The sequence below is a fragment of the Erpetoichthys calabaricus genome, chromosome 18 (genome assembly GCF_900747795.2).
Source record: "Erpetoichthys calabaricus chromosome 18, fErpCal1.3, whole genome shotgun sequence".
In the NCBI taxonomy this organism is placed as follows: Eukaryota; Metazoa; Chordata; class Cladistia; order Polypteriformes; family Polypteridae; genus Erpetoichthys; species Erpetoichthys calabaricus.
This window is the reverse complement of record NC_041411.2, coordinates 54,973,520-54,999,391: the sequence shown is the minus strand read 5'-3', so window position 1 is coordinate 54,999,391 and position 25,872 is coordinate 54,973,520. Positions and strand designations below refer to the sequence as shown.

The 25,872-nt window shown below is 36.6% G+C and overlaps 1 protein-coding gene across 1 annotated transcript in view; it reads left to right on the top strand.

Moving 5' to 3' along the window:
• cenpp (centromere protein P) overlaps positions 1-25,872 on the top strand; it is a 410,887-nt gene that overhangs the window by 194,716 nt on the left and 190,299 nt on the right. The window lies entirely within an intron of this gene.

The window sequence follows — 25,872 nt, the reverse complement described above, 5'->3', positions numbered from 1 at the left end:
AGCTCACACCCCCTCCGTCAGGAGCAGAGAGAGAGAGAGATAGAGAGAGACAGAGTTTGTTTTTCAGTCAAAAATCAATACGTGCCCTTCGAGCTTTTAAGTATGCGAAGCACCGTGCAGCATGTCATTTCAGGAAGCAGCTGCACAAAAGATAGCAACGTGAAGATAATCTTTCAGCATTTTTAGACGAGCGTCCGTATCGTCTAGGTGTGCGAACAGCCCCCCTGCTCAATCCCCATACGTCAGGATCAGAGAAAGTCAGCGCAAGAGAGAGAGAAGAGTAAGCAATCTAGCCTCTCAGCCATCTGCCAATAGCGTCCCTTGTATGAAATCAACTGGGCAAACCAACTGAGGAAGCATGTACCAGAAATTAAAAGACCCATTGTCCGCAGAAATCCGCGAACCAGCAAAAAATCTGCAATATATATTTAAATATGCTTACATATAAAAACCGCGATGGAGTGAAGCCGCGAAAGGCGAAGCGCGATATAGCGAGGGATAACTGTATATATATATATATATATATATATATATATATATATATATATATGGTTGAAATAGTTTACTGTCAAATAATGCAAAGAGTACACGACACATGTTTCGCCCTAATTCTGGGCTCATCAGGCGTACACACTCTACTGCACTCCCTCTCGGGAATCGAACCTCGGACGTCAGCGCTAGAGGCGAAGCCCCTAACGTTGCGTCCACGGCAGAATTAGGGCGAAACACGTGTCGCATACTCTTTGCATTATTTGACAGTGAACTATTTCAACCATTCTATGATCTGCTTCTCACAACTGAGGGCATCGTGGCGGATGTTAGCTGACTTGCTGACCAACCACAAGCGTTACCTGGTAGGTAACCACCCATACAATCAGATTGTGATTCAGACTACGAATGCCTTGAATATAAATATATATATATATATATATATATATATATATATATATATATATATATATATATACACACACATAATGTATATGTGTGTATGTATATATTGTGGAGATCAGCCTGGACACAGACTGGCAGACATCATTTAATTCACCACACACGTTTATTTTCAACTCTAGTGCTGCAGCACCAATCACCCTCAGTCAAGCCCCTTCACTCAATGCCTTTCTTCTGGCCGCCTCCACTCCTCTCCTCCGAGCTCCGTCGTTCTTCCACCTGACTCCAGCCCTCAAATGGAGGGAGGCGGCCACTTTTATAATCACCCGGACGTTCTACAGGTGCCTCCCAATGAGCGCTGGCCGGCACTCCCTGGTATGGCGGAAGTGCTGGCTGTGCACCCGAAAGCACTCCGGGTGTCACTGGTCTTTTTCCCCCAGCACTTCCGGGTGTGGCAAAAGAGGTACCACCCCCAGCCGCTCGCCACTATATTTATATATATATATATATATATATATATATATATATATATATATATATATATATATATATATAAAATTTTCTCCTTTCTAATTGGAGAAATTCCATTTGTTCTAGGTATATTATTAATTTATCTATTAAGTGATGATTTATAGTTTCTCATATATTAAAAATCAGTGACATGAGTTGCATTATGCTTAAAAATATGTTTATTAACCTTTTAAGCCTTTTTTATACAAGCTGGAGGAAAGTAAACATGTATAACTTAAAAAGCAGTAGTCTGCAGCATGAATCTCTTTGATATCTCCATTTACCAATCTATACATATCTGCACTAATGTTCTGCCGTTTCGATATTTCCAGTTTGATTTTTCCTGAAAACTGAGTCTTTGTTACTTAGGTATGAATTATATGTACATAGAAATAAGAGAAATTTACAGGTCCATAATTAATTTTTGATGTAGAATTCTGGTGACTTTACTGAGCATTTTTGTATGATTAGGTATTGTGGAAGGATTGTAAAAATAAAACATAATTTAACTCTTTGATGTAAAATATAGGTACCATTTTGCTAGAATCAGTCAGTTTACAGTCTTTTCACTACAGAAATTTACAGTAAAACTGTGATATAATTTAACCCTTTAATGTAAGGAAACAGTCTATTAGGCTCTATTAACCCTTTGTCTTACAACTTCAGTAATGTGACAGCAATATAATTCTAATTGTTTGATGCACAAATCCATTTATTCACGTTGCTCTTTTTCAGATAGGAATTTTTGAGTCTGATCAGTCATTGCATCATGACACTACCTCTTGACTCCCAATGCACTTTGTAAATAAAATCGTTGCCCAAGTGGGTGTCATAAACTCACCTTTTAAAGAATCTGAAAGATCTCTAATTTAATAGGTATTCTACAGTATTTTATCATGATTGAGCTTTCCATTTCTCATCAGTAAACATTCAAAATCTTTATATATTTGTGCAATTTAGTCTCCTGATTAGTTATAAGATTTGACCATAGATAAATGACTGTAGTCTTTGGGAATATTTTTTTATATAATTAAAGTTTAATACTAGTAAAATGTCATACATTTTATTTCAACATTCTTTCATTCTCTCTAAGTTTTTAAAGGTACTTTTAAAGTCTTATGATTGTCTTTCATTCACTTAATATGGACTTTCTTCAGTTCTCACAGACCCATTTCATTTGATTTTCCTCAATAGAAATTTTGATGTGTCTCTATTATATAAAAAAAATTCTGCGACGAGACTTTTCAGGAGAAGTCCTGCTCTCCTTTCAACCATATTCAGTTTGTCCATGAGATTTTTTCAAGTCATGCCCTCCTCTCAACCATATTCCACCACGCACACGGTAATCTCACCTCTCATTCGTGTGAATGCTTTTGACAGACACAGTTTCTGCTCTCTCAGCTCTTACAAATTTTAAAGTTTTCTTCACTTTAAGTTTCCAATTAAAGAAGACATGTTATGTCCAAATCTTATCGAAGAATTTCATCATGAAGGGTTATCAACATAAAAAATTAGTACATTGGCAGTCCTAGCACTGAGAAATGATGAAGTCAATCGAATTAACACCAAAATTGCCGATCGGTTACACGGCAAATTGGTTAAATGCATATCAATAGACTATGCTGAAACGGTTTGTGGTGATTGTGCGTAAGATGAAAACATCAACTTACAATATTGCAAAGAAAATCTACACCCATTAACACCGTCCGGTCTTCCACCTCACAAATTAGATAGATAGATACTTTATTAATCCTAAGGGGAAATTCACCTACTCCAGCACCACCTTACTGATACAAAAAAACAATATTAAATTAAAGATTGATAATAATGCAGGTAAAAATAGACAATAACTTTATATAGTGTTAACGTTTACCACCCCCGGGTGGAATTGAAGAGTCGCATAGTTTGGGGGAGGAACGATCTTCTCAGTCTGTCAGTGGAGCAGGACAGTGACAGCAGTCTGTCGCTGAAGCTGCTCTTCTGTCTAGAGATGACACTGTTTAGTGGACGCAGTGGATATTCCATAATTGATAGGAGCCTGCTCAGTGCCCGTCGCTCTGCCACAGATGTCAAACTGTCTAGCTCCATGCCAACAATAGAGCCTGCCTTCCTCACCAGTTTGTCCAGGCGTGAGGCGTCTTTCTTCTTAATGCTGCCTCCCCAGCACACCACTGCGTAGAAGAGGGCGCTCACCACAACCGTCTGATAGAACATTTGCAGCATGTTATTGCAGATGCTGAAGGATGCCAGCCTTCTAAGGAAGTATAACTGTAATTACTATAATTACTGTAGAAAGAAGGATGTATCCAAGAAAGGTAATGTTGTACATCTTCCGCGGATAACATTACACAACAAAGGAGATCTTGATATGCCATTCGTATTAAAATGTTAAGTTTCCTGTTAGAATATCTTTTGCTAAGAAGACAAATGTTGGAGCCAAACATTCAAAAAAGTTGTTTTATTTAATAGAGAGAAAGAAAAAAAATTCAATCATGTGCAATTATACGTTGCATTGTCACGATGAAAGTCCAAACACAGAATGAAAATTCAATACGATATTGATGAAAATTTATTTAACAAAATGTTTTTACTGAAGTTTTACAGTAAAAGTGTAAGTTTAAAAAGTATTTGTGTGTTAATTTCAAAGCCAAATAGAACAAAATCGCATTAGGCAACATGAAACATCATTTACTTTCAAATTAATACGTTTTACTCTTTTTTAATATGGTTAATTACTCGCTGTAATGTAAAATAGTTCTATTATGCATATGTAATAATTCCAATGAAAATAAAAAATCTGTTTAAATTGTATATCCGCATCTTCATATGCGAGCGACAGAACCACAAAGAGGCTAGCGCGTAGCCCAGGCACGGGACGTTAGCGAGCAAAGCAAGCTGGGGGCAAAGCCCCCTAGTAGTCTATATGTACTTCGTTTAATATTTCCATTTTAATTACTTAGTTTTCTTTCTGATTATTGTTTTCCAAAAAAGATTTGGATTAATTTTTAAAATTTTGTGCTTTAAACTGTTTTATTTACTTTTTGCCTGAAGAAGGGGCCTGAGTTGCCTCAAAAGCTTGCATATTGTAATCTTTTTAGTTAGCCAATAAAAGGTGTCATTTTGGTTGACTTTTCTCTGTGTCTGCTTATATATTCATGCAAATATAAACACATCAAATTTCTTACAAGCTAGTTACAGAAAAAAGTAATTTTGAGGTTATTTAGGCAGCATATGATAAAGGCTTTATTGATGGTGAACACCTGGAATGATGAATGCAATGCATATGTCTCTGTTATATGCCATTTGGTATGGAATTCTTAAAAGCAATATTAATGTTTGTGATGCAATATTTATTTGAGTGACAAGTTCAGTGCATTTTATTCCTGGTTGTGATGTTTGGTATGGGATTCTTAAAATCAATGTCAATGTTCACTTTGCTCCTTTTGTTGGAATGACAACAAAAATGTCTCTGTTACATGACATTTGGTATGGGATTCATAGAGCAGTATAGATAGAAAAAACGTTTCTGAATTGACAGCAAAATGCAGGAGTAAATCGAGTGTGAGGATGTAAACATAAGAATAAAGATAAAGATTTGTTTTAGACATTTGTGCTGTAGTTGGCTAAACTTTATGAAACAATTTGTTTAACAAAGATTTAGAACAGGGGTGGGCAATGTCGGTCCTGGAGAGCCGCAGTATGTGCAGGTTTTTGTTCCAACCCAGTTCCTTAACGAGAACTGAATTATTGCTGATGAAGCACATATTGCTTAAGTGACATTTTGATGCTTCATTTTAGTGGTCTCACTTGTTAAGGTTTTCCAACCTTAATTGCTTATTTCAATCTTAAACTGCTGCATTCAGTGTTTTAATTGCTCCTTATTAGCAATAAGATGTAAAAGACAAAGCAGCCAGCAGTTCTCCAGCTAGCTTTTTTCCAATTACATCTGTGTGTGTTCATCATGCAGTTTGATTTAATAAAACACTTAATAGAAAAATGTGACAGACTGAAAATGATCTGTTTTAGGCTTCAAATCATTTGGATGATATCCTTGGAAAGGAAAAAAATCTACAATATAAGAGCCTTACATTGCACAGACTAACAAACCATAAAATTAAATAAGGTCTGAGATTGGCAATGATTGGTTTCTAATTAAGCAATTGGGTTGGAATTAAAAAAACCTGTAGCCACTGCGGCTCACCAGGACCGACATTGCCTACCCCTGGTTTAGAATAATCACAAGATAGTGTTTTACTACTTGATAATTGCTGCTGAACACTCTAGGCCTTTTCTGTTATAACAGTTAGAAAGTCACCTAACTAGCTTGTAAATTTTTAGCATCAACACGATTTGTCTATTTCCTAACTTTATTAAAGTAAAACAGTGGGAACACTTGGAATAAGTTACCAAGTAGTGTGGTAGACAGTAAGACGTTAGGGTCTTTCAAAACTCGACTTGATGTTTTCTTGGAAGAAATAAGTGGATAGTACTGGCGAGCTTTGTTGGGCTGAATGGCCTGTTCTCGTCTAGAGTGTTCTAATGTTCTAATGTTCTAATATCACTCTTGCATAGTGTAGATAACTCTCCTTCTTATAATTAGCTATATTGCGTGGCCTTTAAAATTGCTTCTTTGTTAAAAAAAATTCATCTAATATTAAAAATCAAGGTAAGTGAAATTTTTCTCTTGTGCTTGTGTACATATGTTGTTGTGTGTTTTTCATGAACTGTTACCCAGTGAGTGTGCATCCTGTGCAGGGAACAGGTTTTGTCTTTTTTTTTTTTTTAATTTTTATTTGATTAAGATAAATTTTGGTTCAGTTGGGGCATTATGAATAAACGATGCATTCACACAAAAATGTTACATACACCTGTTTCTATGCTCACTTCAGGATGTATACAAGCTAAACTTGGCATAAAGCCACGCACATTTTCATGGCAGCCTTACACCATGTGTATGCGTTTTTCTATTCGGTTTTGCAAACTGGTGGCACTTTGTGTCAAAGTAGTACTACTGTTTCTGTGATCTTTCTTTTTTAGATTAATATCCATGTTGCAGGCTGTATCAAATGCACAAACTGCATATCGTTTACAAATTTAAGGCACTTCATTGTAATTATTCTGTAACAATATAACGGCACATGGAGTGGCCAAACTATTCTAAATACATTGTCTGCTTTATCGCTGTTACTGTCAGTGCATAGACCTTTTCTTTCTTCATTATATCCCTATTTTTTTTTCTTCTCTGTGGCCCTAATTCACTTCCATGACACTCAGATACTCGCCTTTTCATGTCAACTTTGACATCTGACCACTTCCTTTTTGAAAGTCTTCTTTTTTCATAACTGCTTTTACTATTGTCTTTTAACAAAACAATGAAAGGAAGAGCTGTTTATATTGATTTACATATTCAAATATGTACAATTTTGGGAGGAGTCAGGATGGGGCTGTAGGCATGTGCATGTGTATTAAAATTCACATATGTTAATTTACATGTTTACCCTCCCCTCCATTTTTGATTTAAATTAGAGAGATCTTTATCACCCTGTGTTTTTAAAGTTATTTCCTTTTAAAAAATATTTTTTCATCCACATGTAATTTGTGTTTGTCATTTTATGGAATCCCTTTGGAAAATTAAAGATAATAAAAATGTCCTTTTATAGAAAACTTGCCAAGGAAAAGTTAAAGCCAGGTACCTTGTGAATAGTTTTTAATCATATATTGCCTACTGCCTATTTCAAATTACATATATTTTTTTATATTTTATTTTAATTAGGTGTAGCTTTGTACTCCTTACAGTGTGCTATTCTGACAACCATCACTGCCTATGCTATTCACTAATGCTAGAAAACTTGAATTGTCAGCTTACTGAGACACAATGTATCTAATTTTGTATACTCTGTAACAAGCTAAATCATATTTTGCATTCAATTGCTGTTTTGTGGAATAAATGTGTTAATCTTTCAGATACTTTTTATGTGAACTTTAGTAATGGAATTTGGCTGAACATTGTTTGTAGGAGCAAGCTAATGTGTTTGGAGTTATAAATATGATTTATTGTGCTAAAATCTATTCAGTTAAGATTGGACAGAAATTCAAATCATGTTGAAAGCAAATATATGAGAAAAGAGTTAGAAAATTACAGTTAATAATTTTATTTTACTTTAAATCTCTGAAGTAGGCACTTTCTAATCAATTTAAGACTTGTTTTTAAGCATGATCCTTTCGAACTAAACAAAGAAATATTTTATGTTAACAGTTAATAATTGCAACTTATGCATAAATATATTATTTATTTCCTCAGTCATGTGTATGAATACTATTTTGTACATGTGTGTAACTGTTTTTCTTTTTGTCTGCCTTTTTATTTTGCTATATTTACTGTTACAGTAATTTGGAGTCTCAGTTGGAAAAATATGCAACATAGTTTGAATCTGGAAATAATAAGCTGAGACTGACCTTATAAAGAAAAAAAAGAGGAATTTATGAAGTCTGGCATGAAAAAGTTATAAAAGAAAAAAGGAATGAATCCATGAAGGAACATGCCTTAGAAAAATATCATCTGCTTTTCAGATTGTTTTTTTGTACAGTAAACATTTTTTTTTTTTTTTTAGCTTTTTTCATACAATACAATCAATGTCTATTAGGTTTTTTCCTTGTACAGTATTGTGTGTGTATAGATAGAGAACTTTGTTTGTCTGAAGGGAGAAAATTGGCTTTTTACAGAAACTCAAAGTAAATAAATATGTAATTATTCTAACAAATAAGTACTCACAACATTTACTAAAAACTAAACTTCAGACACGTCTAAAGATAGGGAAAAAGAAGGTCACCACCACAGTGAGGCATTATAAAAGTGTATTACTCTAGATATAAAGGAGCTCCAGTGGCATTTCTTCACACAATTCTTCTGAATAATTCATTGACAGAAATTACTCAATGCTAGTGTGCTAGAGATGATCAATTTTGTCATCATTCTCTTCTTTACTCATTTTCTGATATTAAGTTACAGATAGTTCTATTGCACCAGCAAGCATCCTGACTACTATGCTGTTTTAATACACTCCATTAGTGCAGAGAATCAGAGAATTTCTGTAAGTGACATGACCTGGTGTTATATTTATAGTCCAAAAAAGAGACAGAACTGTTTCTTGTGGTGCACTGGAGTTGCTCACTTCCATATCAAAGACACAGTCCTGGACCCTCACAAACTGCAGTCTTCCCACCAAATAGGCCTTTATCCATGACACCAAAGGCTACTTTCATCTTCATATTTCTGAGTTTACTCCTTAGCAAGCATGACTAAATGGTATTGGTAGAACTAGAGACATAAAAACACATAATCCTTACAGTGCTGCCAACGTTTTGCAGATACGAATAAGCTTTGTGGAGGAGGCAGATAACTGCATGTTATACTCTTTGTCTATAGACTTTCACAAGAGGACTTGTATAATCCAGAACTAGCCTCTTGAAGATTTTCATAATGTGCAATGTATGTGTCAAGGTTTTATATTGTTTTGCCTTTTTACACTAGTTTTTTTTTTTTTTTTTTTTTTTAATTACTTCTGATCTTACGTTTCGTTAACCTTCATGGCACATTTTTAGTTTTAGTTTAGTTTTTCTTTCACAAAAACATTTTTTTTGTACATCTACAGTATATATATTAGTTTGAGTTTTAGTAATTATGGTATAGTAATTAGTAATTGATGTTATGGAGGTTAAGTTTGTGTTAAAATGAGAAAATTGTAAACTTAATAGGTTTGGAAATAATATTTGTTTAATGTTAGTAAACACCCATAAGTATGTGCTGTTAAAACCAGACAAAAATTAAATCATACATTCCAAGATGCTTATATTTTGTGATCATGCGTTTGGAACAAACCATACTTTTACAGGCAAATTAGCAATCCAGATTCAAATGTTATGAAGCAAACGAGAAGTATGTTTTTCTGCATTACATAATTTACTTTACTGAAGTGCCACAAAAACATTGATACAAAACGGAGCCTGATTGTTAGTGTGATTCAGTTATAAATCTTTCTGTTAGTTCTCAAGTAAATACACAGTGCAAATACCCTGCTTAACTTTCTTCAGACATTTTTGCATTTGAAGTGGAGCACTTTCAAATAGCCAATACTGGTTTTTGGAGTTTGAGCTAAATATTATTAGCTAAAAAATTGTATTTCTGAAGGTGTTTGCTGAAACTGTTACAATCTGTGTAGCCTCAAATTGTTGTGCTGCCTCAGTGAATTATATTACAGTATATATAATATTATATTTACTGTTCTTTGAAGATAAGGAGTAGCCAGTGCACACTGTACAAGGTAAGAGTTAATGGTCCAGTAAATTCTTACTTTGTTTTAAGAAAAAAGAAAAAAAAAACAAATTAACAAAAACACCAAATGGGTTCCCATTTTCAGTTTTGTAAAAACACAAAATATTTCTTCAGGTATGTGCAAATTGCATTGTTTTTATTGTAATCAATTTTAATTGAAATAAAATGTGTACACAAGAAACATCAGCAAGCCAATTAAGAAATTAATAGTGTAACTCAATGGCACCCATTCCTTTTTTGTTTAATCTCAGGATTTAAACCTTTTGCACAACTGATAGACATTACAATATGTCTGAGGCTAATGAGTAATACATGCAAAACATTTCATCTCTTCCTTCTAAAAGTCCCTTAAATTATTTCAGTAATGTATACATTTCTATCTTAAAAATTACAATTTTTAACAGTGTTCAAAATATTTCTTTAGCATGCCAAATTATAGTGAATAAAAATAAAACTTTCTATTATCCATTTAGATTATACTAAATTATCATTCTATTCAGTCTAAACAAACACCTATCAGAATTTTGATAGAAACTTATTAGGACTGGCTCTTAATTACATGAATGTTACTTTGTTTAACATCAAAATGCACACATTTCTCATTTCCTCAATATATCTACAACTTTTACTAGGTTTGCTTTGTTTTCTGTTACTGTTTCTTAGACCTGTCCACTTAAATGTCCCATCCATCTAGAGTATAGTCAATGATGTTCGGCGTTTACCACTGGTATGTAATAAAACTGAAAGAAGGTGCTTTGTTTTTCTCAACACTGTAAACATACTAACATGACAAGTTAGCCAATGAATTTCCCTAGTTCCCCTACATTTGAGGTAAGCAATTATCACATACAATTTAACTTTGGAATCCATATTGTCAAAAACATTATAAAAATGTCCGCAGTATGATTCAGCTCTCTGCTCTGCCTTTAAATATTGTAGTTCGTATTGCAAAGTGCAACAGATGATCCAGTGTGCCAGGTTTGCCAGTGGATTTGAATAGGATTTTCAAGTTTTGCTAAGCAAAAATCATCTCTTTTTAACAAGGGCATATCTCTTGTCAGAAAACAGTGACAAATGAAGTGGCCTGATTGGATTTAAAAATTTAGAGTGCACGTTAAATACCACAGTCCATTGGTATAAATTTGCAATTGTGCTAAGTTTACCAGAGACTTAAATTTGTGTATCCACATTTGACAAGGCAAAATTCACATGCAAGCAAAGTAAATAATAAGTAATTATAAATATTAAATAAGAAGCTGGCTGTGAGCTAGTAAGTAGCGGCGAGTAGTTAGTTAACTAATGTCATTTCCTTTTACTCCACAGTAGTGCAGTGCTTAGCACTGCAGCTTCATGGATCCAACAGCCTGGGCTTGAATGTATAGCCTACTTTTTTAAATTTGACAATATCCATTTCTGTGGAGTATAACATCAAACTGTTCAGCGATATGTCCTGTTCACAGAAAATAATGTAAAGTCGCACACAGTGGTATTTTTTGCTCATCTGAACATATGCAGTAACCACGCTATAGTAGCTGGTGCAACCTTGAAGCATCTGGTGTGCAATCTATTGTAAGGGGTGGGCATGAGATAACAAGTGTTATGCACCATTATTTTTCCCAGGAAAAAAACAAATTGCAGCATATCCCCTCAGGGCTCCGTAATTTTGAGCCATGAATATTACAGTAATATTCAGTGTGGGTTTATTCAGCACTTAATCTTTTTGAAATCACAGTTTAAATGACAAAGTAGCACAGTTTACTATACAATACAATTTTCTCCTTTGGCTTTAAGATCTTTTTGACACCCACTGCACGCCCAACCTACTTGTAAAGGGGTCTCTCTTTGAACTGCCTTTCCCAAGGTTTCTTCCATTTTTTCCCTACAAGGTTTTTTTTTTTTTTTTTTTTTTTTGGGAGTTTTTCCCTTGTCTTCTTAGAGAGTCAAGGCTGTGGGGCTGTCAAGGGGCGCAGGGCCTGTTAAAGCCCATTGTGGCACTTCTTGTGTGATTTTGGGCTATACAAAAATAAATTGTATTGTATTGTAAGACAGGTACGATACTTGTCCTTTAATTCCTGTAAAACATTTTCAAAGGAAGAGTTGAATATTGCTATTTTGTTGGCTAAGTTGCTCATGATGAAAAATTACCACAAAGCTTCTATCAAAACAGTGTTTATTAAGACGTTTTGTGACTTTGTTTCATATTTAGTGTCTTCATTTTGGTGTTTCATTTCTGATATAATTATTGGACCTTGATGTTAAGTTTGTTCTACTCTATTTTTGACCAATACTGTTTGGTTTTGTTATATTGGTACACTGGTATGTGATATATTGGTACAGTTTGTACTGATTTATTGTGCATCCCTAGTGAGTTTCATATGTCTGTATATACTGCAACAGGCGGGAGTAGCATTATATTATTGCTCCAAATTTAGTGATGTCAAAGAGGTCAGACTTATCAAAAATGTTGCCTTTATAATAGATAAATTACACATGGAGAATTGACAATGCTGCAAACACAAAATTACAGAATTAAGAGCAAAGCAATCAACCATTTAGCCTTGAGGGATACCTTCATGAGTGTTGATTATCTCCCTATTAGGGTGAGTGACTTGTTCACTTAGGCCAGGTTTATACTTCATACAATACAATGTTTATGCCTGCAGACACTACTGCTACTACGCAAGCAGTGTACTGTTTACACTTGCACATGTACATTATTTAAATCTGGAAGATTCCACCAGGTAGCAGTGTGAAATATCATCACGTGGAGAAAACAATGTTCAGCTTCGCTGTGTTGTGAATTGCCTGAAACATTCATTAAATTCCCAGGATACCTGGCCACAATATCTCTGAAAAGGATGGATGTTTAATGATTACATCCAACAATCCAGGAATGCGCCCATTCCAGCAAGCTTCGGGTACGAAGCAGAAACAGTCCCTGGACAGGGCATCTGCTCATGGCAAAGTGAATACAAGCACATACACACAAACACACACACACGCTTTTAGCATCACCAATTCCCCAGACCTGCATGTCCTTGGATGGAAACCAGAGCACACTTTGGAAACACACCAGGAACACCAGGGACGTGACTTCCTACTGTGAGGCAGCAGCGCTACCACCCCACATGTGTTATTATTAACAGCATTCTTTATTTAAATGAAGTTAATTTATCTGTAAAATGTAACATACATACTTTAACAGATTTCATCATGAAATTGAAATCAAGTATAAATCTAAGTCTAAATGTGCAGAGAGCTGGAATAGATAGATAGATACATACTTTATTAATCCCAAGGGAAAATTCACATACTTCCGCAGTAGCATACTGATACAAAAAACAATATTAAATTAAAAAGTAATAAAAATGCAGGTAAAAACAGACAATAACTTTGAATAATGTTAATGTTTACCCCCCGGGTGGAATTGAAGAGTCGCATAGTTTGGGGGAGGAACGATCTTCTCAGTCTGTCGCTGAAGCTGCTCTTCTGTCTGGAGATGACACTGTTTAGTGGATGCAGTGGATTTTCCATAATTGATAGGAGCCTGCTGAGCGCCCGTCGCTCTGCCACAGATGTCAAGCTGTCCAGCTCCATGCCAACAATAGAGCCTGCCTTCCTCATCAGTTTGTCTAGGCGTGAGGTGTCCTTCTTAATGCTGCCTCCCCAGCACACCACTGCGTAGAAGAGGGCGCTCGCCACAACCGTCTGATAGAACATCTGCAGCATCTTATTGCAGATGTTGAAGGACGCCAGCCTTCTAAGGAAGTATAACCGTCTCTGTCTTTTCTTACACAGAGCATCAGTATTGGCAGTCCAGTCTAATTTATCATCTAGCTGCACTCCCAGGTATTTATAGGTCTGCACCATCTGCACACAGTCACCTCTGATGATCACGGGGTCCATGAGGGGTCTGGGCCTCCTAATATCATATATATATCATATATTTAATGTGTTCAGTGTGGCAATTGCTGCCTGCTGATGCTGTCAGCACAGGAGGAAGCCCCAGAAGTACATAGCGATTAACAACTGGGTAAGTTTTAAGATTATGTTTACAACGGTCTACTTTAATGACAAAATAACCTGCAAGATTAAAGGAAAATTTTCCACTTTAATCACAAAGTAGACCTTTTCACTGTGTCCCTAATTTTTTTCTCTCTGGCTCAAATACGCTGCTGTACATGCCGTAAATTATGATGCTGTTTTGAAGGTGCAAAAAAAAAGACAAAAGTTGGCACAGAAGATGGTTTGTGAGACCTTTAAAATGTATGGCATCATTAAGATAGGGAATATGCAGCACCTGAAAAGAGAAGCACCACGAATACATTTAGATGTCAGCATTTTGCTTCACCATATCGAACCATTAATCTAACATCGAAGCATGCATATTAATCCTGTTAGATGTTCAAAGCAGCATGCTGTCACATGTTTATAGTAAACAGAGACTTTGACGTCATGTTCCAACTTGAACACACTGCACCCCCTGATTTTTTGATGGTACTGCAAGTCGTGCACAAACGTTAGAGGACGCGTCAAATAAATGCTGGGAACGCGTGGCAGCCATGATGCATGCTTGTACGAGTTCTGAGCGTGAACTATAAACCACCCCTTACTATAACCTCGGTAACAAATTACACGCCTCTCTCTGTCTCTCTAATTCTGTTTCATCCTTACCGTCTCTCTCACTCACTATGTCATCCTTCTGCCAGGTGAACTCTTTTCACAATTTACTCTCCAACTCTAGATATTTTCCATCCCAAATTAGTGGCCAAGCCAATGTGGATGGCCTTTAGTAGAAGAATTTAACTCCATGAAAGCTCATCATTTAAGTGTTGGCTATACACTGACACCTGCAATAATGCATTCCACTTTATTGAGGCAATTTAATTTCAATTCAGTCTAACTTTGGAAGCATTCAAATGAATGATCTGATACATGATTAAGTCTTATATTAAAATCATGTTCAAATTAAAATCATTTGAATTTTCATAGAATCATTGGTATGCAAACAATTTGGACACATTACTGCTTTGCCTGTGTGGGTTTATGCTTTTGAATTCTGATTCCTACAAATTAATTTTATTTTAGATAACACTTGAATATATTGAATTTTCTCATTTCTGTAGACCCAAGGTTTTCAGTTAATGTATTGTCTAAACTATTTTCTGTATCAGAGATACAGTACTATGTTGCAGGAAAAGCTTGAAACCCATTTAATAGTATAGTCGTGCACCAATTTACAGTCCAACAAGTTAAGACCATTTGTACTTAAGGCAGTACATATGCAAATACATATTTTTATATGTGCATACTCTATAAGAAATACTATATACTACTATATATGTAGTGTAAGAAACCCTTTTGATTTCCAGTTCCTTATGGTTACATCACAGAAGAAGAATTTTCCTTTTTATTTTACAGGAGACAGTTTTACATCATACTGTAGGTTTATTGTATCTGGACTATATTATCATAATACATCTCAATTTAATCCTTCATACACCACTGCTGGGGGTTTGTTTTACTTTTAATGTGCCCTGTCTTTTGACATGTTAGAGGACTAGAACTCTGTGAAGTATGCTCTCACCTTACTTCAGGAGGCAAAATGGTAGAGGGCTTGGGGAGAGAGAGATACAAAATTACTTCATATCTATCCTTTTAATCCTGTCATTTGTAAGTCCCAAAATAGTGATAGTCTCCTTAGCCATAATACTTGGCAATAATATAAAATCAAAGTGCAAACTAATTTTTGTTAAAACTTTCTACTTTTACTTTTTAAAGTTCAGAAACCATATCTTTCAGACCAAACCTTGAACTTTGTAAGCTGGAATGTTAAAGGTCTCTATCATGACCTACAGGGAAAATAGTTTTCTCCTAAATGCTAAGATAGTATTTTTACAGGAGACACAAGTAAGGATCACTTTCAATTGAAAAGAGATGGAATCAGCCAAATTTTTCACTCCAGTTATACAAAGGAAACCGGAGGTGTGGAAATCTTAATACAATACATCTTAATTTGTGGCATCAGACATAGTATCTGATCCTTAAGGGCTATATGGCATGATGATAGGTAATTTATTCATATCTAAAGTAAATTTTGGTATATATTTATGCACCTACTGTGCATGATAGAGATTTTATCCAAAATGTATTTGTATCAAATCACAATATGAGCATTCATAAAATTATAATGGCTGGAGATTTTAATTATGTTTTAAATCCAGACTTGGACAGATCTTCAGTAACAATGACGACAACATCTAATACCACAAAAACAATCACATAGTTTTTAATGGAACTTATCAGACCCATGGATATTCTTAAATCCAAATTCAGGGAATATTCCTACTTCTCACCAGTACATCACAGTTACTCAAGAATTGAATATTTCTTCATCAATTAATAATTTATTGTCTGCTATCAAATTTTGCAAGTACAATGCTATTGTTATGTCTGATCTTGCTCTTCTGATCTTGGAGCTTAAATCACTATGCGTTACACAGTCATTTTGTAGCTGGCTTATTAACCACCTGTAGTTAGCAGTTGTGAACTTTTTAGAGTTCATTTCGAAACAAATTGATTATTTTTTAGAGAGAAAGTCCTCTTCAGATGTTACCACATATTTTGTGAAACTCTGAAGGTGTTTTCATATCTTTCCCATAAAAATAAATTGGAACCAAGAAGGTGTCAGAGTTAATCAGCAAAATTTCCAGAATAGATCAAGAATATGCTAGGTCTTCAAATGAGGTACTTTACAGGAAAAAAGTCTTTACAATCAGAGTTTAACTTCTTGAAATAAAAAAACTGAACAACTCATCTGTAAATTACAACATCATTATTTTTAACATGTATAGAAGCCTAATTAGATTTTCTGTCAACAGTCCACAAGCAGGACGTTTGCAATGCCACAACAGCAATTTCCAATACAACTGGAGATAAAATCACTGACCATAAAAATATAACTCACACATTTAGGGTGTACTATAAGTCCTTATATTGTATTCTTTTTAAAGAAGATGAGACATAATCTTATTGCAGAGGAATTGGACAAACCTCAGACATACTCAGAATAACTGGATGCTATAAACACTCAAGTGGATATGCAGCAGGGCCTGATAATTTCCCAGTGGAATTTTACAAGAATTTTCAACTTAGGTTTTCAAGTTAGGCTAATGAGTAAGATCACTGTCAAAAATAACTTGTAATAATGTAAGTCAAATTTACATTTCACACATGTCAATTACGCTTGCGCTTCTGAAAGTCATGCTTGCTTCTGAAAATTACTAATACAATTCTCCGGCGTGAACAAACTGTCAAAAATACATTGTTGAATGCACGAGGCATTCTGTATCTAAGAAGAAACAATTTTTTTTTGTTACTGCGCATGTGCCAAAATGTGGAAAGCTATTTTTGACAGCAACCCTACACCATATATAAGGGCTAAAGCTTTGGTCGTTGGTTCAATTGCCGCCTCGGTGTTGCGTGTTTGTGATCTAACTGGAGGTTTTGGGGACTGGAGTTTTTCCTAACAGCATTTAGTGAACATCCATGGGCAATCAGCCCAGGCTGTGACGCTAATCCATTACAGGGGGTGCACCATTGGACCCTCTATTTACTTTACCTGCGGATCTTTGGGAGGTCTGGCATAAATCCCACAGAGATAATGGGGAGAACGTGACAGTTTCAAGTGATACCTGAAGTTTTTCACTTCCAGCCAGTTTCTATTCACACAACTTGTGCAAAGCAGTTACTTATTCAACGTTAAGAGCCAGTCAAAATATTCTGCAGTATAAAAATATATTAACGTGCATCACTAAAGTGGGCTCTTTATTTGAAAAAAATAAATCAGTTTTCCACATTTTCTACCTGATTGGATACAAAGGAGTTGCATCAAGTTGGACCAACTTAATTTTCAAAGTTTTGTGACAAGACAGGTGCCTTTGTTAAATGGCAGTTCAGTTTTGCCCAGCTCAATGGCACACTGTCATATATAATGAGTAAGATGTCCTCTGATGTTTAATGGGCACAATAAAGCATTATGTGATGTTGGGCAGTCCTCATTCTCACAACTTTGATTCAAAACAGATGCCTTTGTTATATCAGAGTTGGGTACATGGGTCAAACTGACAGGCAAAGTTGACACATTCCCATATCTAATGAATGGAATTAGATGTTTAATGGGCACTACAGAAGGTTAGATGGCATTGGGCTACGCTAGTTTTAATTAAAGAAAGATACCTTTGTTAAGTTGCAGTTTAACTTTGGGTACATGGGTCAAATTGACTGGCAAATTTGTCATACTAATGAACAGATTTCAATGTGATATTGAGTGAAGTTGGATAGCTACTATTTTTTCATGAATTTTGGAGATGAAGGGCAAATTAGAACTAGGGCGAAATTATTGAAGTTAGTAGGATTGACACCAGGATTTTTCAGTTTTGGGGTTATTGCAGCATTTTTAAAAGATGAAGGAACAATACCAGTGGTGAGAGAGGAGTGAATTGTAGAAGAAATAAGAGGGGCCAGAGAGTTGAGGGAGGCTTTATCCAGAACTGTGGAAAGGGGTTCCAGCTGAGAAGTACTATAGATGGCTTAGATTTACAGATGAGATCTCAGATTTTTGTGAAAGTGGGAAGCTGGAAAATGAGTGAATACGTGAGTGAAATTCAAAGGAAATACAGAGAGAATCTGGACCGAGGTGCTGATGTATACTCTGAATTTTCTTATTAAAAAAGGACATAAGAGAATTACAAAAAGCAGTCGAGTAAAGGTGAGATGGTAAAGAGTCTGGAGGTTATTAAATAATGAAAACAAAGACTTGGTGTTACCTTTATTACAAGAAATTAACTGAGTGTAATAGTTGGATTTGGTTTGAGCTTTGCAGTCCTTATAATAAAGTACATGATTTTTATGCATCTGTTTGTGAACAAAGAGTCCAGTTTTTTTATGTAACCGTTCAAGCTGCCTGCCCTTGGCTTTCAGAAGCTGAAGTTCAGACGTAAATCAGGGGTCAGAAAAGGAAAAAGATACATCTGGTTTTTAACGGAGTGAGAGAATTAATAATATCATTGAGTCCAGTGTTGTTATAATATGAGACCAATTCTTGAGGAGTGGATAAATGATAAAAGTCCATGTGGGAATCGGTTCTAGAAGAAAGAAAATCCAAGTTAATATTCTTAATATTACGAAAAGATTATGAGACAGGGGAGCTTAGTAATAGAAAAAGTAAGTTTAGCATTGAATGAAAGGAGAAAATGACCTGCTGTAAGATCAAGAGGGACAACACCAGAGCAACAGATCAAGTCCAAGATATGTCCTTTACAATGGGTGGTAACATCAGTATACTGCTGGTATCCAAAACTCTCAAGGCAAGATAAAAAGTCTCTAGTGAGAGGGATATTTATATTGTCCATATGTATGTTAAAATCCACCAACAGAATTATGTTTTGAAGTAATTGTAGATACATGGGTGAGAAAGGTAGCAAGATCGTTAAAAAAAATCATTGTTTGATTTAGGGGGCGGTAGACAGTTGCAGTGATGGTAGCAATAGGCCCAGACAATTGACACACGGTGGATTCAAAAGAGCTAACGGCAGGACTTTAAAACTTCTTGCGATAAATTATCAGGATACTTCCTCCCCAGCCAGAGGCACGGGGTTGACAAATGTAAACAAACCCTGGTGGGGATGTGTGGATTCATTAAGTTGAGAAGAGCCTTGAGGTTGCTGCCATGTCTCGGTTAAACAGAGAAAGTCAAACTTATAGTAAATGAGGAGATCCTGGATGAGATGCCCCTTGCTCGTGAATGAGCAGATGTTCAGTAGACTGAAATTGACAATAGTGCTGTTGCATTTGGCAGCGGTGGTAGCCAACCGAGCTAGGCTAGCCAGCACGCTGTGATCAGCATTCCTATCTATATTACGTGGAGGGTGCAGAGAGTTAGACCAGAAGTAGTTAATTCCTTTCGAGATGTCCATTTGGAATCTCCGGCGGTACACACAATGGATGTATCTCCGACAAGGGAGAAATATGACGTCTGAGTTGAAATGTAGCACATACAGCAGAGGCACAGACTGGTGGAGACACAGTTGAAGAAGCTCAGCAGCTGAGTACTGGAGCAGGCCCGTCGTAGTTTGGATAGCGAGCAACAGAAAACACCAAACAAACATAAACCAGGTGAATATCCTACCAGTCCACATTGTAGGCGAGGCCACAAGCAGCTCAGATGTCCGGAGAACAAACCAGATACGTTTCGAAACGGGGTTTGGCTGAAGCTAATGCATACACAGCCACGCGGAGATATCAGCATTAACGGGAATATCACATTCAAAATCACCACTCATAGCTAAAATCAACAGTCTAGTTACCGGCGAGCAGCGGCGACCAGTCCCGCCAGCGTTCACTCAAACCTTGTCCAGACGTTATGCAAAGATTAAAATGCACCACCATTAATTTGTTAATTTCATGCACTCACTTTTTATTGTTAATCGCATGTTGTTATTGTTTGTTTAATTTCATTGTGTCGATTTTATTTTTGTTTTTTGTATTTTGTCCTTTGGAGACAATGTAAGGGAGCTAAGTTTGAAGTTCAATCGCTGTCAAAAATAACTTCCATTTTTCTATCTTTGTGGCACATGTGCGGTAAAAAAATTGATTGTTTTTTTCCTTGATAGCGAATGCCTCGTGCGTCCAGTGACTTATTTTTGACAGTTTGTTCACGCCTGAGAATTCTACTCGTAATTTTCAGAAGCAAGTGTAACTTTCAGAAGCGCACACCATTTTTAGGAGCCACCATAATTTTCAGAAATGCAAAAATAATAATAATAATTCATTACATTTATATAGCGCTTTTCTCAGTACTCAAAGCGCTTTCCACACAGGGAGGAACCGGGAAGCGAACCCACAATCTTCCACACTCTCCTTACTGCAAAGTGTAATTGTCACATGTGAAATGTAAATTTGACTTGAATTATTAGTTATGAGTTATTTTTGACAGCAATCGTACTCCATATGTTAGCTCTAGTATTATTAGCAACATTTATAGAAGCTAGCACTAGAATCCCTGAAGCCTACAAAAAAAGTTGTAATCTCAGGCCACCTTAAATTCCCTTGCACCTCCTCATCAGTGTCTTCGTTTTGCAAATGTGTCAATCAGCACAGGCAGCAAGCAGCCTGTTAACCCATCCCCCCAACAGACGCAACTGAAGTTCTCCCAGCTGAAGTCTGTTTGACTGGGTGTGAGGTAATATGTCATTATTTGGAACACATGCATTTCATGTGTGTTCCATGTCTACGATGATCTAGGTAAATGCTCGATGACAGGAAATGAAAGGCAAGAAATGTTGAACACAGCTAAACCAGAATCTTTTTGCGTGTTATAGTACTAATGACAAAATGTTGACATGAAGTGTATAATGTGTGAAGACTGAAGTCCAAATATCATATAAACACTTTCACAAAAGGTACAAGTATAACCAAACAAGTTCACTTTTATTCAAGAATATAACCGAAGGAAAAGAAATCAGGTTAGGGTACGATCCTGACATGTCCACTTGGCTGGTGTAGTGGTAAGAACTGCTGTCTCATAATCAAGAGGTTAGTTTGATACCGGGTCCATCCTGCTTTTACTGTTTTGAGTAGTAAGCTGCTCTTATTGTTACTATTATAGAAAAAAAAAAACATACATTTCATTTGAGTCTGTAACAGCCAGTGTAAATTTATGATACTTATAAAGGTAGCGTTTTTTTTTTTTTTAATTTATTAATATTCAGTTTTATTCTCTTAGTTATGTTCACGCTCCCCCCCAATCTGACACTGTTAGTTTTCAAATAAAGATGTAGTATAACAGAGGTGAACTCAGATGAGGGTTCTACAATGGAGAAAGAGAACAGAAGCCCTCCCCGCAAGAATCATCCAGTCCTACATAAAAACAATGCAGCTGCCCCCAGGTGTAAAGGCAAAAAATGGCATCATTGAGATGCAGCAAGAGGTTAGGCGTCATCCTGCCAGTGAGTCTGCCACACACCTGTCCTTCAACAAAACAGCAGGACCAACAGAGCTTGCCAAGGTATCATGCAAAGTTCTGTTTGTGATTTATGTTTTTTGATTTTTTTTTATATAAAAAAACATATCTATTATATAAAAAAATCCTTTGACACAACAAGACTTTTTGGAAGAGAGACAACACTTTTGCCTTGAGATTTTTTCAAGTCACGCCCTCCTCTCAAACATTTTCAAACAAGACCACGGTCCTCTCAACCATCATTCATGTGAACGCTTTTGTCAGACACTTCCTGCGCTCTCAGCTCTTACACATTTTAACGTTTTCCGTACTTTAAGTTCCCAATTAAAGAAGTCGTATTATGTCCAAATCTTATTGATGAATTTAATCACGAAGGGTTATCAACATAAAAAATGAGTACATGCACAATCCTAGCACCGAGAAATGAGGAAGTCAAACGAATTAACGGCAAAAATGTTGATCGGTTACACATCAAATTGGTTGAATGCATATTAATAGACTATGCTGAAACAGTTGGTGGTGATCGTTCGGAAGATGAGAACAACAACTTACAATATTACAAAGAATATCTACAACTCAACAACGTCCGGTCTTCCACCGCACGAATTACTGTAGAAAGGAGGATGTATCCAAGAAAGGTAATGTAGTACATCTTCTGTGGATAACCTTAGACAACAAAGGAGATCTTGATATGCCACTCCCATTAAAACATTAACAGTTTCCTGTTAGAATAGCTTTTGCAAAGACAATTAACAAATCTCAGAGCCAAACATTCAAAAAAGTTGTTTTATTTAATAGAGAGAAAGAAGCAAAATTTAATCCCGGGCAATTACACGTTGCATTGATGCATATATAACAATTCCCATGAAAATAAAAATGTGATTAAATTGTACATCCGCATCCCTGTATGCGAGCAGCAGTACCACAAAGAGGCTAGCTGGTAGCACAGGCCAGGGGGTTGGCGAGCGAAGCGAGCAGGGGGCAAATCCCCCTAGTGTTACTTATATTAAAGCCACATCGAATCTTGTTTACCTGAATTTATTTACTTATCTTCCCACAGTGTAAAGTCACAAGTAGACGGCAGAGCTTTCTGTGTTTGATCGACATAGACATGCTGACAAAGTACACGTGGAATGATATTATATGATATATTACTTACCCTGTACAATTCTAGATCTACTTCACACACAGATAAATGGATTTGAGCTGCGTCTGTAGGGGATTGGATAGCAGGCTGCTTGCTGCCAGTGTTGATCGACACATTTGCAAAACAAAGACACTGATGGAGAGATGTAAAGGAATTTAATGTAGCCCAGGATTATGACTTTTTTTGTAGGCTTCAGGGAGTTTTTGCAAGAAAAATTAGGACTTACTACAATGTCCATCATGCAGACCAATTTCACTTCTGAATAATGATGTTAAGATATTCTCAAGAATGTTAGCCAGAAGGATTAAGAAACATCTTCCTTCTGTAATATCACAAGACCGAACTGGATTTATTAAAAGGCAGACACTTTGCTTCAAACCTTCGTCTGCTTAATGTAATACACTCACCCACATCAGAGATCTTATGTTTGAATGCAGAAAAAGCCTTTGACAGAGTTGATTGGGACTGCCTACTCACCACATTGCACAGATATGGGTTTGGCCCAAAGATAAGTGCATGGATTAAAATTACTTAATACTTGTCCAGAAGCCTCAGACTGTATTAAGAACATGATCTCAAACTACTGCAAACTAGAGTGTTGTACTCGACAACGGAGCCCTCTATCATCGTTTCTTTTTATCATTGGCCATTCATTTTTCAAAATGCATACGAGATTAAAGAAATTATCAAAGACATACTCAAACAGAGCTCTGAGGCTAGGAATTTGCACTGGCAATTGGAAGGTTGCTGGTTCGAATCCCGTAAATGCCAAAAGGGACTCTGCTCTGTTGAGCCCTTAAGCAAGGCCCTTAACCTGCAATTGCTGAGCGCTTTGAGTATTGAGAAAAGCACTATGTAAATGCAAAGAATTATTATACACAAATGATATATTACTGTATTTATCAAGCCCACAAGCATATTTATCATTTGTCTTTAATACACTAGCAGAATTTCAAAAGATATCTGGACTTAAAATCAGTTTGAATAAAAGTGTACTTTTTCAAGTAAACTAGATTGGTCATCTATCTGTTCACTTTATCAGTTTAAATATCTAGGGATAAACATCACAAGTAAATATAAAGATTTTTTCTGTTTCTGTCAGCATGGGAAAAAAATCAAACAAGATGTGAACAGATGGTCTGCCCTCCATCTCACATTAGCAGGATGAATCAAAATTGTAAACATCCTTGTTAAGCTGCTATTTTTCTATTTCTGAGAATCCCTATATCCATACGTTATAAAGACCTAAAGCAGAAGCTGGCATGGCACTACTTAACTTTCATTTTTTTTATTACTGGGTGGCAAATATATACTGCTCAATTAAATTAAAGGAACACTTTTTAATCAGAGTATAGCATCAAGTCAATGCAACTTCTGGGATATTGATCTGGTCAGTTAAGTAGCAGAGGGAGTTGTTAATCAGTTTCAGCTGCTTTGTTGTTAATGAAATTAATAACAGGTGCACAAGAGGGGCAACAATGAGACGACCCCCAAAACAGGAATGATTTAACAGGTGGAGGCCATTGACATTTTTCCCTCCTCATCTTTTCTGTGTTTTCACTAGTTTTGCATTTGGCTACGGTCAGTATCACTACTGGTAGCATGAGGCGATACCTGGACCCTACAGAGGTTGCAGAGGTAGTCCAACTTCACCAGGATGGCACATCAATATGTGCCATTGCCAGAAAGTTTGCTGTGTCTCCCAGCACGGTCTCAAGGGCATGATTCCAGGAGACAGGCAGTTACTCTAGGAGAGATGGATAGGGCCGTAGAAGGTCCTTAACCCATCAGCAGGACCAGTATCTGTTCCTTTGGGCAAGAAGGAACAGGATGAGCACTGCCAGAGCCCTACAAAATGACCTCCAGCAGGCCACGGGTGTGAATGTCTCTGACCAACTAATCAGAAACAGACTTCTTGAGGGTGGCCTGAGGGCCCGACGTCCTCTAGTGGGCCCAGTGCTCACTGCCTGGCACCGTGGAGCTCGATTGGCATTTGCCATAGAATACTAGAATTGGCAGGTCCACCACTGGTGCCCTGTGCTTTTCACAGATGAGAGCAGGATCACCCTGAGCACATGAGACAGGCATGAAAGGATCTGGAGAAGCCGTGGAGAACGTTATGTTGCCTGTAACATCATTCAGCATGAGCGGTTTGGTGGTGGGTCAGTGATGGTCTGGGGAGGCATATTTATGGAGGGACGCACAGACCTCTACAGGCTAGACAATGGCACCTTGATTGCCTTTAGGTTTTGGGATGATATCCTTGGACCCATTGTCAGACCCTATGCTGGTGCAGTGGTCCTGGTTCCTCCTGGTGCATGACAATGCCCAGCCTCATATGGTGAGAGTATGTAGGTAGTTCCTGGAGGATGAAGGAATTGATACCATTGACTGGCCCCCACACTCGCCTGACCTAAATCCAATAGAACACCTCTGCGACATTATGTTTCGGTCTATCCGATGCCACCAGGTTGTACCTCATACTGTCCAGAAGCTCAGTGATGCCCTGGTCCAAATCTGTGAGGAGATCCTCCAGGACACCATCCATCGTCTCATTAGGAGCATGCCCTGACATTGTCAGGCATGCTCACAAGCACGTGGGGGCCATAAAAATCTACTGAGTACGATTATGACTTGCTGCAATGAAATTTCTACAAAATGGACTAGCCTGCCGTATCCTTTTTTCACTTTGATTTTCAGGGTGTCTTTCATTTCAGTCCTCTGTAGGTTGATAATTTTTATTCCATCAAACAATGTGGCATCCTTTTGTTCCTAACACATTACCCAGTCCATATCAGTATAGATATCCAGCATGATTTTTTTTCTCAGAGATATTATGTGTTTTCAAAGTGTTCCTTTAATTTTTTGAGCAGTTTATATACAAGCTATAAAGAATTATAAATTAGCAGAAACTGATGAATTTACACCAGCCTGATTAGCAGTGGAAATAAAATCTTGCCTTCAGTGTAC